We start from the raw sequence: 14,474 nt of genomic DNA on the forward strand, positions 1-14,474 counted from the left end.
TACCCTGAGAATGAGATGCCTATTGAGAAGAAGAGGTCTGATGGACCGGTGATAATGCAGTTGTTGTAATAGAAATTATCTGGCTGGATCCTGTGCTTCTTTTTCATCATCTCTATCTGAAACTTGTGACATTGCTTCGGTTAATTTTTTCAAGTCTTTTTTGTTGGTAATAGATGCTAATTGTGTCTGAAATCTGCTTCTTTGGACTGGAACTTCTGGAGTGTTGGTAATTTTTAAAAACATATTTAAGACATGATCATAATTGTATTTTTCCCACCACTTGACAGAAACTTGGCAGGCTAAAAACATAATGGTTTTGAGAGAGGAATGAAGTTTAATAACATACTCTCATTTTATAATCCAAATTTGTTTTGTTTTGAGGAAGAAAAGAAGAAGTGGTGAACAAGGGCTTAATGCTAGTGGGCTATTATCTTGTGAAGTAAAAATCCGAAGTCTTCCCTGGAGGGGAGAGGAAGGAGAAGAGGTTTAGATTCATAATAGTCCTACCATAGTGAAAACTATTTTGAGAGTGTGTTGATTTCTTATAATTTGTCAAAATAAAGGAACCACGAATAACACAAATTTTTATTTTGTTTTAGGAACATTTTTGTCCATACCTGCTGGTAATCATAATAATCATAATACGAAAGATCATAAGGATGAGAAAACTTTTTTGTTAAATGGGGATTTTATTCTCATTGTTCCAAAGTGAGAATCCGTTCAATGGTAACTTTATGAAAAACAATAATTGCAGATGCAGGTGGAGAAGACTGAATTTGAAGAGAATAAGGAATTTCAGAGAGAATAATTGAGTCGGTATTTACTAATATGAATTCATAAAACTGTTGATACTGTTCATGTATCAACGTTTGATACATTAATATATATATATATATATAAAGGATTTGATAAGTATATAATACATTTCTACACACTTTTTATATAATTTGTTCATTTGGGTCAAAAAAACTAATTAATCCAACAAAAAAGCCCAAAATTGAATCATACAGATAAAAGCAAACCAAACTGAACCAAAACCGAAAGTTTTGATTACCTAGATGAACCGATCTGCATCAGTTTTCAAAATTCTAAAACCGATTTAGACCGGTTCGATTATAAAACATGTACAAAACTGAACTGATTGCACCCTTAATAATGGGCCTTAGTTCTGTTTCTCTAAGGTCGCAATCCCTGAACTTGCAAATGAGCCGAGTTGATGGCACATTTGACACATGAATCTAGGTCTTGTACCCTTATGTTTAGTAAAAATTTTTAGTAGAACCTATAATTGTAGCAGAATGTAAGTTTTAATATTTCTAAATATTAGAGAAAGCTAATAAGATGGACACTAAATGGTACCCAAATTTGTCACATTATCATCCACAAAACAAACCAACTCTAAAAAATAAGGGCTAATAGCTGCCCAATTATGATAAACATTCCATCACAAAATAATTTTTCCCACAAAAGCTAGTGATTCCAGAGTAGAACATATTTTTTTTTCACAGAGAAACTCCAACTTCTCTCTAAAAACTCTTCCAAGCTCCTCCCCCCTCCCTTCCTTCTATCCATATTTTTAGTCTATTGTTTTTGGTTTTTGTTTATTGTGTGCATTATTTTCAGTTCAAATAAGGGTAAGCACCTTCGGGTGATCCCAATCTTAGCATAGCTTTTGTTCCTCTTCTTTTTTCAGAGATCTATGCTTTTCACCTTTCGTATAAACTTTTATTTTCCTTCTTTTCTTTTGGCCCCTAGTGAGGGGTCGAGTCGCCTGGAACAGACGCAACCGGGGGCAAGAGCTGGTCGTGAGGGACAGGCGATGTTATGGCCGGTGGTTGTTGTGGCGATGCTCGAGTGTAGGAGGGTCTTCTGTGCAGTGGAGGCAGGTGTTTGTTCGAGCTGGTGCTCCTGCCGTCTGGGCTCGGGAAGCCGATGCTTGCGGGGGGCGCGTTGTCTGGGCTCATGCTGGTGCTCGTGGTGGGTGGTGGTAGCAGAGAGGGGGACGGGCTAGGGAGAGAGCGGTAGAGGGGTGGCAGCGACATTGAAGAAACGTAGGAAGGAGAAGAAGAAGATAGTAAAAGAAAGGGAACCGCTTTGGAGCGGTCGGTCTACTATTGACTCATAAATAGCCCCCAATTAAATTTTGACACATCACTTATTTTACATTAAGTCAATAGAGTGCATCGCACCAGATTATTCATCTGATCCCAGACCCCTCACGTTCCATGTTCTCAGTCCTTTTGTCTTCTCCTGCCACCATCGCCAAGCATCTTTGCTACCCATCATCCCTGCTGTTGCCCATCTCTGTCGTCGATCTCCCCTATCTCTGTTGATCATCTCCATCTCCTCTCCCAAAAATCAACCCACAATCAAACCAAAATCAACCCACAATCACAGTGAAACTCATCTCTGTTTGGTTGCCAAGAAAACTCGGGATGAAAAGAACAGAAAAATCGAAATCATGCACATTTCAGTGGCACCCTTATTGCTTCCAACATTTTCTCAGCAACCAATCAAAACTGAAACCAACACAAACCGATTCGAACTCTAGCAAGAAAAAAACAACATTAACTTTTGATTTCCAAAATACAAGTCACGGGCTAGAAAACAAAATATGAGCCAAAATCAATGATCATTAAAGCCTGAAGAACATGACCAATGGTCATACACGAAAAAACCCTAAAATGGAGAGGGTCGTGGTCTGGGTTCCGTGGGAAAGAATGGAGAGAGGCTGTGTTCCTCGTGTGACGACAGAGAGAGGGGAGGCTAGAGTTCCTCATGCAACATTGGAGAGAGGGGCGGTCATCGTGGCAGTGAGGGCGGTAGTCGTGGTGGAGACAGTTCCGTGGGAGAGAATGGAATCGATTTTGGGCTGAGTCCGTGGGGAGAGAATGGAGAGGGGGAAATCGTGCATAATACAGTGGGGTTGGGGCACATGGTAGTGTTGGTGAGTTGTTGATGGGGGACAAACAGTTCGACTGGTGTTAAGATTAACTCTAAAAGAAAAAGAATAAAGAAAGTAGAAAGTAGAAGGGATAGGAAAATATGAAACCCTAAGCCCCAACTTGCAATTTTTTTTATGTGTTTTATGTATTTTTTAACGTGTTTTCTTTTTACAGTTTTTTGTTTTTAGTTATTAATAAAAAAGAAATAGGCTATTGGATTTAGTGTCTATAGCAGCAGAGTTTCGTACTCCTCCCTGGAAGGACGGAGGGGACCAATGCTTATTTTCTTTGGAAGAGGGGTCATTTAATTTTGTTTTTAGAGATCTCTCTTTGTTAGGAGAGAGTTTTGTAGAAGTTAAGACAATGTCCGCCACAAAGGAATTTGTGTGCGAGGGTGCCGTAGAGCAGATGTGTAGTTTGGCTTGTAGTCTGGGTTTTCCCTGCATTGATAAGTCACAGCTGTAACTTCGGTTTATTGAATGAAATGAAGTCCGTTTCCATAAAAAAAAAATTGTCCCACACATGAGACAACAAAACCATACACTACTTAGGCTACTCACTTGGTAAGGCTACTGTAGCGCCCTTGTCCCTTGGTAGGGTACTCGGTGAGTGTATGATGTGCTAGGGGTGCTAGTCGATCGGCAACACCCGAGATATTCCTCAAGATTAGGCTAGCATTCTCAGGAATTGGACATGTGCCAGTTGAAATAAAGTGCAGCTGAATAAGTAAAGGGATTAACCGGAAACTAATACTACATGTACCAAAGAAAATTTTGACCTTCAATAGTAATATCCATATATCATTGTCACTTTTCCCAAATAATATTGTACACTGTCATTATTTAATCACTTACATTAAAGTACAGGGAACTGTACATGATCGGTTGCCTAACTAAAATATATGTGACATCGGCAACCTCCTCTTGGGATTTAATGGAGGCTGAAGTATCAGGACATGGAACACAAGGTTACATATCCCCTTACATGATAGATAATATGCAATGCACCTAGCATCATCTAGTATTAAGCAATAATCATAGCCAAAACTGTTTCTTACTATATCTTGTACAATAATAAACTAAAATCCCAAATCTATTACATAACTTTAACACATACATGCTTGTTTATTATCCATCAAAAGGCATAATTTGTATCATAAAATATCGCATTGGAGTTGTAACTCCTTACTTAAATCATACTTGACATTTGCCTCTATAACACAAACTTAGCTTAATAAACCATGAGCAACTAATAACGTATATACAACAACATTCCACCATCCAAGCTAAGATTCTTGTCAGTCAACTTCACCCAATTTTGTGATCTCTTCTTGATTAAGATCGACTCTTCATATCTTGTCATAGATTCTACCATGGTGAAATTTATACAAATCTCAGTAAGTTAGGCTAAAAACATAAAAATAGTATATAAAAGCATGGTTTCTAATAGGCATGATACGTGTGCATAACTAACATGAACTTGCGTTATAAAAACATCATCATCATCAGAACTTCACACTTTCATGACATACTTTCTTTCATAGAACATCTTCATTCATTCTTATTGTTGTTTTTATAGAGGGTGGATGCCTCACGATTCCCTATAAACCATGTGCTCCTCCTGGTTATTGCATCATATCACAAGTCCTTAGACTAATTGTGAATATGTCATATAGAGATACTTATACAAAGCAGAATGCCTACACCATGAGCATTTTATTCATTTTATCAGAGATACTCAGGTAGAGCATAATGCCTACACAATGAGTATTTTATTCATTTACGCACTCACCAACGTTAGGTGCTTTTGACTTCGCTCCAGCAATCTTTTGATCCCATTCGAAGCTTGTTGTTTTTCGTCAACCCAAGGCATTCCACTCCATTATTACACACTCTATAGTGGACAAAGGAGTTCCACTAAGATAAGTCCCCATCCTATCATTTGGATTCGTGACAAAATATTTTCATGCTTGACTCATGCTTCATGACATGTACATATGTTTTAGGAGAGATGACAGAATATCATGACATGAATGTCTCGAATATCAATGAAGTTTTAGAGCATAATCGTTAATCATAGTGCAACGTTTATCATCAATCATACTAACATAATCCATAAGTAAGTTAGAAGCTAACTTATAGACTGTTGTTGGTGTGCATTTTGTGTTTATATTTCTGCGTTATTGTAAATTTAGAGTTAGAACACAAAATTGAAAACTTTTAATTAAAAAGACCAATTAACCTTTTTCAGATCCTTAAATACATTTTGTATGGCCCTTGAACATTTTTGTGAGATCCCTAAATTTCATGGGTTTTTAATTATTTTAATTGTGTTATTTTATTTATTTTTGTTATTGTAATTTATTTTGGGTTTTTATTTCTTTACTATTTATTTATTTATTGTTATTTTATATAGGTGTATTTTCGGTTTGGGCCTTTGTTTTTGTTGTATTTTATTTAGTGGGCTGTGTGTGTGAGTTCTGTTTTAACCCAACCCAGCCCGTATAAGCCCAGCCCAGCAGGGCCCAGCCTATGCGGTTTTGTTGAACCCAGCCCCTCATTTAGTCGAACAACGCCGTTTTGGGAGAGAACCCCTTAGGGTTTCATCTCTTTTCCCCTGCGCCGCTCAGCTCCTTCTTCCTCATTCTTCTTCTTTCTTCTTCTTCCTTCCATTTTCTTCTTCTCTCTAGCAGCTGCCGTGAGCCACCTCCACCTTTCAAAGGCAGCTCCGTGTCGCTCGATTGCGGCCCTTAGTCATGTTTTTCAGCCGCAAGCCGCCAACTCCTCCTCCCATACTTCAGCTCCGTGTCGTTCGGCAAGGGATTTCGAAAAGCTCACTGTCAAGCAGTCGCTGCTCACGGCCACCACCACCTTTCACCTCGAGCTTTCATGGCTTCCCCTTGTCCATCAGTTGTCCTTCCTTCAATCTGCTGTCAATCCAACACTTCACCACGCAACCGCACTGCCACGCGTTCCTCCATAGCTTGCACTTCGGTTTCCTCTTCCGTGTGTTGTTCCTGTGTGCCTCAAACCGCCATACTTGGCCTATAAAAAGGCCACGGGTTCCACTATTAATTTCTCTTAGTTCCTCTTCTACTCTCTCTCATTTAAGCTGCTTGCATCTTTTGGAGTTTTGAGTTTTGGTTCTGAATTTTTGTTGGTAAATCCGAGAGCTTGGGAATTTTTGCCGAGCTCTATTTGGTTCTAAATTTGTAAAAGTTCGATCGGTTTCTTAGGAAAATTTTGACTTGCCGTGTGTTCAACTTGTATTTTTGGCTCAACCCGTGAGTTGAGAGGCCTTTTGGCATTGCTCCACCGTTGAGCCGCCACCTTGAGCAACGCCCTTTCGAGTGATCTTTCAGAATTTTCCTAACTTCGTGTGTATGTAATTTTTCAGTTTTAATTATATTGTTGTAAATTGTAACTGTTGGTATGTTGGAAAATGGGCCTTAGGCCGTTAAAATGTTTGACTGTGTTTAAGGATGGATTTGGTGTTGGGCCTTGGGCCGAATTGGAGGCGGGATTTTTGCTTGTAATTGTGAAATTGTGTATTTGTAAATGGAGGACCATTTTATGTAAATGAGTTATTTAAATGTGTTTTCTAATTAGTTTTTGAAATGTATATTTATCGTTTTATTAAAATTGTGCTGTGATGTCACGTGGTTTGTTTGGAAGAGACTGAATTATGTGGGTGCGTGTGTATCACGACCCCAAGCCGAGATGGGGCATTATCTCGGTGGAGCTCCTCTGGTCACTCGGGAGCGTAATAGACTGACGTGACGTCCTCTGAGTTGTCGCACGGCGATGATGGGAACAGACGAGATGGTAATGCTCTCGTACGAATTTCGTGACCTTTTGGCTGGCGAGGTTAGAGGATGCTTGGCCATGTACGCACTGGGCGTGGAATTGAGCATTACTCGTTACGAAGTCTCATGCACGAACGTTACCCGTGATGTGACGAAGAGAGCCAGGGTGTGCGGACTGTCCATAGGGGAGACCGTGGTGCATGCGTAATTCTGTAATAATTATGATCAGGGCCAAAAATGGGATTTTTTGTGTGAGTATTAAAAGTGTATTTTTGGAAAAATTGAATGTGGTTGTTATTCTGTCCGTATGGGGACACGTGATTATTAATGCATTTTAAATCTCTTGGATGTTGTTTTGGTTAATTACTTGCTGAGATGTCATAATCTCATTGTGGTGTTTTACCTTACGGTTTCGTTTTATGGTGCCGTAGAGTTTGACACAGAGCCCGAGTATGAACCTGAAGGACAGGCTCCGCCAGAAGCTTAAGTTGCTGATATGTTGTTCAGCATTTTGGAATTTGTTTCTCTTATGTTATTTGTTTTCGTTACATTATCTGTTGGAAGATTGTAAAATTTTTGTAAAGTTATTTTACTGCTTTTTAAACAATTTTGGTACTTAATAAAGAAAAGACCTTTTATTTTCTCCACTGCGAATATTATTTTATACACTTATTATATGTTGTACACACTTTGAGCACTGGTCGTTGGGGTGCGTGATCCGTGTGGTCATCATCCCGGTGTCACGAACTCCACAAAAAAAAAAAATACGTGGGGGTCGAGGGCGCCACAATTTTACTATTTGAAGAATGACCTGAACTTTACCCATCTTCATAACCTCCATTCTTTCCTAGACAAACATAAGCTTTTACCATCATAATTCTCTTGTACTACTTTTATAACCATCAACATTAACTTAATACAAACATAAAATAGAATCTAAATCCATCATTCTCTCATAGACTAGCCACCCAAAAATCACAAAACACAAAGTACACATACTCTATTCATTAACACTTGAACCCAACACAAAACCATAATTTCATACTGTTCTCTACCCAAGCATTCAAATGAAACACCGTTTTATCTCATAAACATACTGATCCATATATCACTTGGATAATCACACAATATCTCAACACAACCGTGCTTTTCTTTTCCTCCTTCATTCTTTTCGTCTTTCCCCATTCCTGACCCAATAAAACTTGGATCAGTTGGTAAGTCGAATCCGAGATTCGACTTTACTAAAACAAGCATATCGAAAATCATACTCAGAATACTAGTAATTGGTGTGGAGGGGAAGATCTGTTTATGATATAGTTCAAGAAAGAGTCATCTCATTTCCTTAATTCTTTGTTCTTTCTAATTCATTCACTTCAAGTCTAGTTTTGAACACGGTGTAACATCACCTTCAACCAACCTAAAAAACTACCTCTTTTCAAGTTCACTTTCAACTCCATCAACCAATCCAAACATTTCAAGATGATCCCTCTCAATCCTACCTTCATAGATTTTTATCAAGCACCTCAATATCAATAACTTAAGTAACATAGCCCAACAATTCAACATAAACCACCAATTTCAATCCACTCCAAACTCAAATATCATACAAGTGAGACCAAGAATTTGACTTAAAATCTGTCCAATACATAACCAACCAACTCAAGGAACTCATACTCCATTCATACATCATCCAAGCTCAACATAAATTCGCCACACAACCCTATAATCTCACAAACTAGATCCATACACAATACGTTCATGATAAATTAAATCGGTCTACCATATGTAAACATAACCAATCAAAATATACATGTATCCTATTCATTTATCACCTAAGATTAACATGCAGTCCTTTCAAGTCACACACTCTATTTCCGACTTTTGCCACCCACAAAATATACTTAGTATATACAATGCTACCCACCCAACCTTAACAAACACAATCCTCAATCCATACGCCATTTAACCACACAATCACATTCCCGATTTACAACACAGTACAAATACATGGTTTCATTCAAGACCCCGATCTTTCTCATACCAAACACCAAAACAGCAAATTGAATACTTCACATTTCACATCAAACTACATAGCTCCTTCAAACACTTCATATGGCATCCGTCCACTTCATAAGCTCCACAGTTTATCCCAACACTTCACACAACACACAATTAACAACATTAGAATAAACTTCATAATTTCACAACCCAAATACAAGTTAAACACAAAGCCTAATCTCTTCCTCTCAAGCAACAAAAACACAACCGCCTGCACATGTATAGCGCTCAGTTAGGCCCTCCTACACACACTTGCGCTATGTCTAATACCCATTACAAGAGGGAGAGAGAATTGAAAAGAGAGAGAGAGAGTATGCTATACCGAGAGTGGTGAAACGCTAGTGACTGGAGGGAGCTAAACATGGCAGTGATAGGTGGCAACAACCTAGGCTGGAGATGGTGGCTTATCGCTTGTGGTGCGGCAACCTCCACTAGTTGTGGCGGCAGAAGTGACAGAGGGGTTGGACGGTTCGGAGACATGATTGGGGTGGCATGATCGAGGTAATAGAGAGAGGAGTGGTGTGACTTTTTGTGGTGGAGATGGTGACTGCATTGCGAGAGAGAGAGAGAGAGAGAAAGAGAGAGAGATCGATAAAGATAGAGATCTGAGTGTAGTATTGAGAGAAAAAGAGAGGAGCTCTTAGAAGGAGAATGAGAGAGATCGGTTGAAATAAAAAAGTACAAGAAAGGGAAGTATGTGGTTAGATGAGAAATTAGGTAAGAGTTAAGTGAGAAATGTGGGAGAGGAGAGAGTACTTTTTGCACAGAGGGCAAGGACATGCAAGGCATCGGCTTGACTTTCCCTGCACACAAACTCTCTACAAGGTTTGTACTTGGTTTGAAATGCGTAAACTGAAGACAAAAAAAAAGGGTGGGATTTTCACCACATGAAATTGAAGTTCCCCAAGGTTTCCAGCTAGTATTGGGTGTGCTACGTGGATGAGTTAGTTGGTTGGTGATGTGGCACATCAGGTGATACGTGGCACTCTAACAAATCCAATGGAACAATTCTTTTTGTTTAATTATGATCCTAAGCACCTTAAAAAATTCAAGTAGGTACACATTCTCTTTAAGGATCATAATTTGACTTTACTCTCTGAAATGGAATTCCGACCAATAAAACCCATTATATTCATGTATGTCTTATAAGATCCATGATGCAACATTATTAGGAAATCCTTTCGATCTAGATATTTTTTTTGGGGTGTCACAATATACATCTTAAAAAATACAAATGTCTACTAATCGGAGATAAGCCTTCATGTCTACATGTTGGGCGGTTCTAGTCATTCTTCCTCAGGAAACGCTTCTTGGGCTAAATTTACATCAAGATCTATAACTCCGGTAAACAAAATTGCAGGTGGGACCAACACATTGAGACTTTTAAGAAATCTCAGTAGGGTAAAACCAATAATAATAATATTAATGAGAGACAATGTAAATGAATATGTATGCACTATTTTCTATAAATAAAATCATGAACACAAATATTTATGCATGGCAAGAAATCACCCTCTAGGCAGAAATACATGTATTCATAATCATGGCAAGGAACCACCCTTTTCATAGATCTCAATATCCATAGTCATTATTAAGGCAAAGAATCACCCTCTTCATATATCTCATCAAAAACCATAATAACTCATTTCATAAGCACCAACTAAAAATCACCCCACCATTTGACACGGAGATTTACTCTATCTAGCGAACATGCAAGCTCATTTACCAAATCCAGAACCAACCAACTTGGAGAATCACTTTATCCAGTCAACACACACAAGGACACCATGCATGATCAACCCGGGGACTCTTTCTACCCCGATCATCACAAGGAATCATTCTACCTATATGAAACTCTTGGAAATATGTTGTAGGAATGGCACGGGGATTTCTCAACCCATCCTTGATTCTTGACACACAATAAGAATAACACTCAAAAATCACATCATCACCAAATCACAATATCAAACTCTTCATCTCAAAATCATAGTGTAAGTATACCCGATAAATATAATGAAGAAAATGTACTTTCATGTAAGAAGGAGGTGAGTTACAGAATATGCAAAACCTTAAACTTACAACATGCTCACAAACATTTTCCCCACCTTCCTAGTATGATTGTAGAAGCTAACCTACATGAATAGTACTTATTATATTATAGTGGCGCTTGTGCCTATCCTTCTGTCGTAATCCTTAAAGTCCATTGTTTTCTTGAAGACTGATCGTTGGCTTTGGGATGTCCTGGGAAGAGTATTTGACCTTGGTTCCTAGTTCAACACACCAATCTCAATAGTGGTTGGAATCGAATCATTACCCGTTGTTCGAGATGATGCCTAGCGATATACCAAATTGGCATATTACATCTTTCTATAGGAATCTAGTGATGCTGCTAGTCGTGATTGTCACTAAAGCCTTTACTTCTACACATTTTGTGAAATAATCCATTATGGCGACGATGAATTTCACTCGTCCCTTTCTTGGGGGCATATGGGTCCGACGAAATCGACCCCCATTGCGCAAACAACCATAGCAACGTGATTGATGTTAGTTATTCGAGCAGAAAATGCGGTAATAGTGCACGTTGTTGACACTTGGCACATTTCTTGAGAAATTTTTCTGTGTCCCTGAGGGCGTGTGGCTAGCAAGAGCCTACTCTCATTACTTTTCCCGCTAGAGCTCTCCCACCCAAGTGATTCTCGCACACTCCTTCATGTATTTCCGCCATGACGAAATGAGTCTCTTCTATTGAGAAGCATCTTAGAATGGGTGTAGAGAACAATGTTTTGAATACTGTACCAAAAGCCGTACCGGTCAAGGTATTGGAACGAAATATTTGGTACCAATATTGTTTCGGTACCGGTATACTTGGATAAATTATATATATACAAGCATTAACTGTATTCCAAAATAACAACAAAATAAGTCATAAACTCAATATTTCTCAATACAAGGCTTAAGTTTTAAGTTACAACTAACATAAAGTTATAAACACCAACATTATCATGATAAAATCATTAACATCACCACGTCATCAAACATACTCATCCTCATAAAAAAATAATAAGGATCAGGATTCGACATGTTAATCAAAATATTTTCATCAACGTCATCACTGACATCAACATCAACACTAACATTATCATTGTCTTCCTCATTTAGTGAGGCTATTGGCTCCTCAATACTTGCCCAATCCAAATCTTCTCTATGAAGAAGCTCAGATTCTTCACCTACCAATTCTTCCATCAAATCAATGTTTTTAAGATTAATTAGATCTAAAGCATCTCTTCCCTTTTTTATACTTCTGTCAAAATAAAATCAAACATAAGAAATGTTATATATTTTTCAACAGTGAAAACATTAGTATTAAAAAAATTTACCTCTTTCTCAGCTTCAAGTTATAACGAATAAATACTAAGTCATTCAAACGTTTATTCACTAATCTATTTCTCTTCTTCGAATGAATAAAATCAAATGTGCTCTAGTTTCTCTCACATTCAGTTGCACTACAACATTGACTTAGTATTCAAACAACAAATCTTTGAAGCGTTGGAACCTCGCAACCAAATTGGGTCCACCATGTAACTATAACAATAATGCAATTATAAATTATTAATTAAATACAAGTAAAAATAAAATAAGTCACACTATTTAACAAATGATATTGATAAATGATAATACCTGGATTAATCTTATCACGCTGGTGGATTGCTAAATAATATCCAAACTCACCTACTGCATTCTTATACAAGTCAAGTTCTGCAATGATCTTATCTTGATTATCGGGATCAAGTTCCATCTTCATAACACAACTGTTGAAACCTCTTACAACATCATTTTTATTTTTAAAGTTGGGGCTATAGTAAATTCCAGGGTTAAGAAAACAACACGCTGCATGTAATGGACTGTGAAGCTGTCTATCCCATCTAGAATCAATGATCCTAGTGAATGGACTGAATAAACTAACTTTGTTATTGCATCTTGCTTTTATGTTCTCTTTGGCTATTTTCATTGCATCATACAAGTATCCCATTACAGGCTTCCCATCCCCGTCAACAAGTTGTAGAACACGAACTAAAGGCTCACTAACTTTAACAATAAAATGACATTGAAACTCCTTATCTTCTAAAACGATCTCAGATATCTCCTTCCATATGTTACTCTTAGAATGACTTGATGCAATCCATTTATCACAAATAAACATTTGCTTGAGTTCTTTCTTAAACAAGAGCAAGCATTGGATACTTAAAAAATTTGTCGCAAACCTTTTAATTGCAAGACGACACAAATCATGACCTTTGGTAAAGTCTTTTCTCATCAATGTCAAAACCTAACCATAGTTATAGATGAACTTTGTTATCTTTTTTGCCTTTTTTTTATAGCATTATCAATAAGGGAAAAATATCTTGGATCACAAAAATTCTCCAACATTAAGTCTATGCAATGAGCTGCACATGGGGACCAGTAGAAAGAGCCATACTTCTATTGTAACTTTTTTCCTACAGCTTTAAAACTTGCATCATTGTCTGTTATGAACTGCACAAGATTCTCAACTCCAATTTCTTGAATAACCTCATCAAAGATATTAAACAATGTTTCAGCATCTTTTCTAAAGCCAAATATATCAACAGACTTCAAGAACATTGTACCTTTTGGACAATAAACTAGTGATTATTGATTGTTGCTTCTGCTTTGTCCAACCATTTACCATTAGTGAACAACCGGTCTCATTCCAAACTTTCTTAATTTGTTGCAATCTTGAACCTCATCCACAACCATCTTTAACAAATATCATCTCAACCCATATAAAGAAGGGCCCTTGAATCCTGGCTTGATAGCAGTCATGGCATCGATAGTTGGTTGATAAAACTTAGATTGAGCCGCATTGAAAGGCAGATTAGTATCATACCACCAGCGTGCTACAACCATATTCGCTTTTACAATCATTTCATTTGAACACATAGAACTCTTAATTGAAGGTTGGGCCCCAGGAGTTGTTCTTGGAGCAAAAAATTGACTCAATCCCTCCACTGACTTTCCAGTTCCAGATTCTTTCAACTTCCCCTTACCTTTTGAAAGCTGAGATTGTCCCTCCATACTATTCCTATCATCAATATCATTAGATGTTAAATCTATATCGTCTCCAATCTCTGACCTTATTTTTCTTTTCTCTTCTCTTTACTTTTTTTCATTTCATCAAGCAACTCCTTCATTTGCCATTTTACATCTTTAGAAACCTTTTTACATGCTTCTACATAGCCTAGAATCCCAACTAGATGATACTTCAACCGAGTGATCCCGCCACCTCTAATTACTTTATTACAATATAAATATTCAGTATTATTTCTTGCCCCTGACACTGCACGTGCATGGGGCCATGCTGGATCTTTTGATCTTACAGGAGCAAGTGTTGGAGTTGAAGTCATACCACCGATTGATTGACAACTAGACATTTTTAACTATTAAAGTATAAATAATTAACACTTATAAGTAAGCAATTAAGAAGAAACTCATCAAATCTAAACTACTTAGTTTAGCATTCTCTTTTGAATAAAGCTATTGAATTGATCAGAGATTCAAACATCTATAAAAATATAATCTAAAATATCTATAAAAATACAAACAAACACTATAACAATATAATCTAAAACATCTATAAAAATATAATC

General features: G+C 37.5%; 1 long non-coding RNA gene across 1 annotated transcript; it reads left to right on the forward strand.

Annotated features, from left to right (window-relative positions):
* Positions 1-320: 320 nt before the first annotated feature.
* Positions 321-8,163, forward strand: LOC121243597. Its single transcript, XR_005936192.1, has 3 exons — positions 321-332; positions 394-395; positions 8,023-8,163. It is a non-coding gene; the product is annotated as an uncharacterized LOC121243597 (long non-coding RNA).
* The last annotated feature ends 6,311 nt before the right edge of the window (positions 8,164-14,474 follow it).

The sequence above is a fragment of the Juglans microcarpa x Juglans regia genome, chromosome 8D (genome assembly GCF_004785595.1).
Source record: "Juglans microcarpa x Juglans regia isolate MS1-56 chromosome 8D, Jm3101_v1.0, whole genome shotgun sequence".
Lineage (NCBI taxonomy): Eukaryota > Viridiplantae > Streptophyta > Magnoliopsida > Fagales > Juglandaceae > Juglans > Juglans microcarpa x Juglans regia.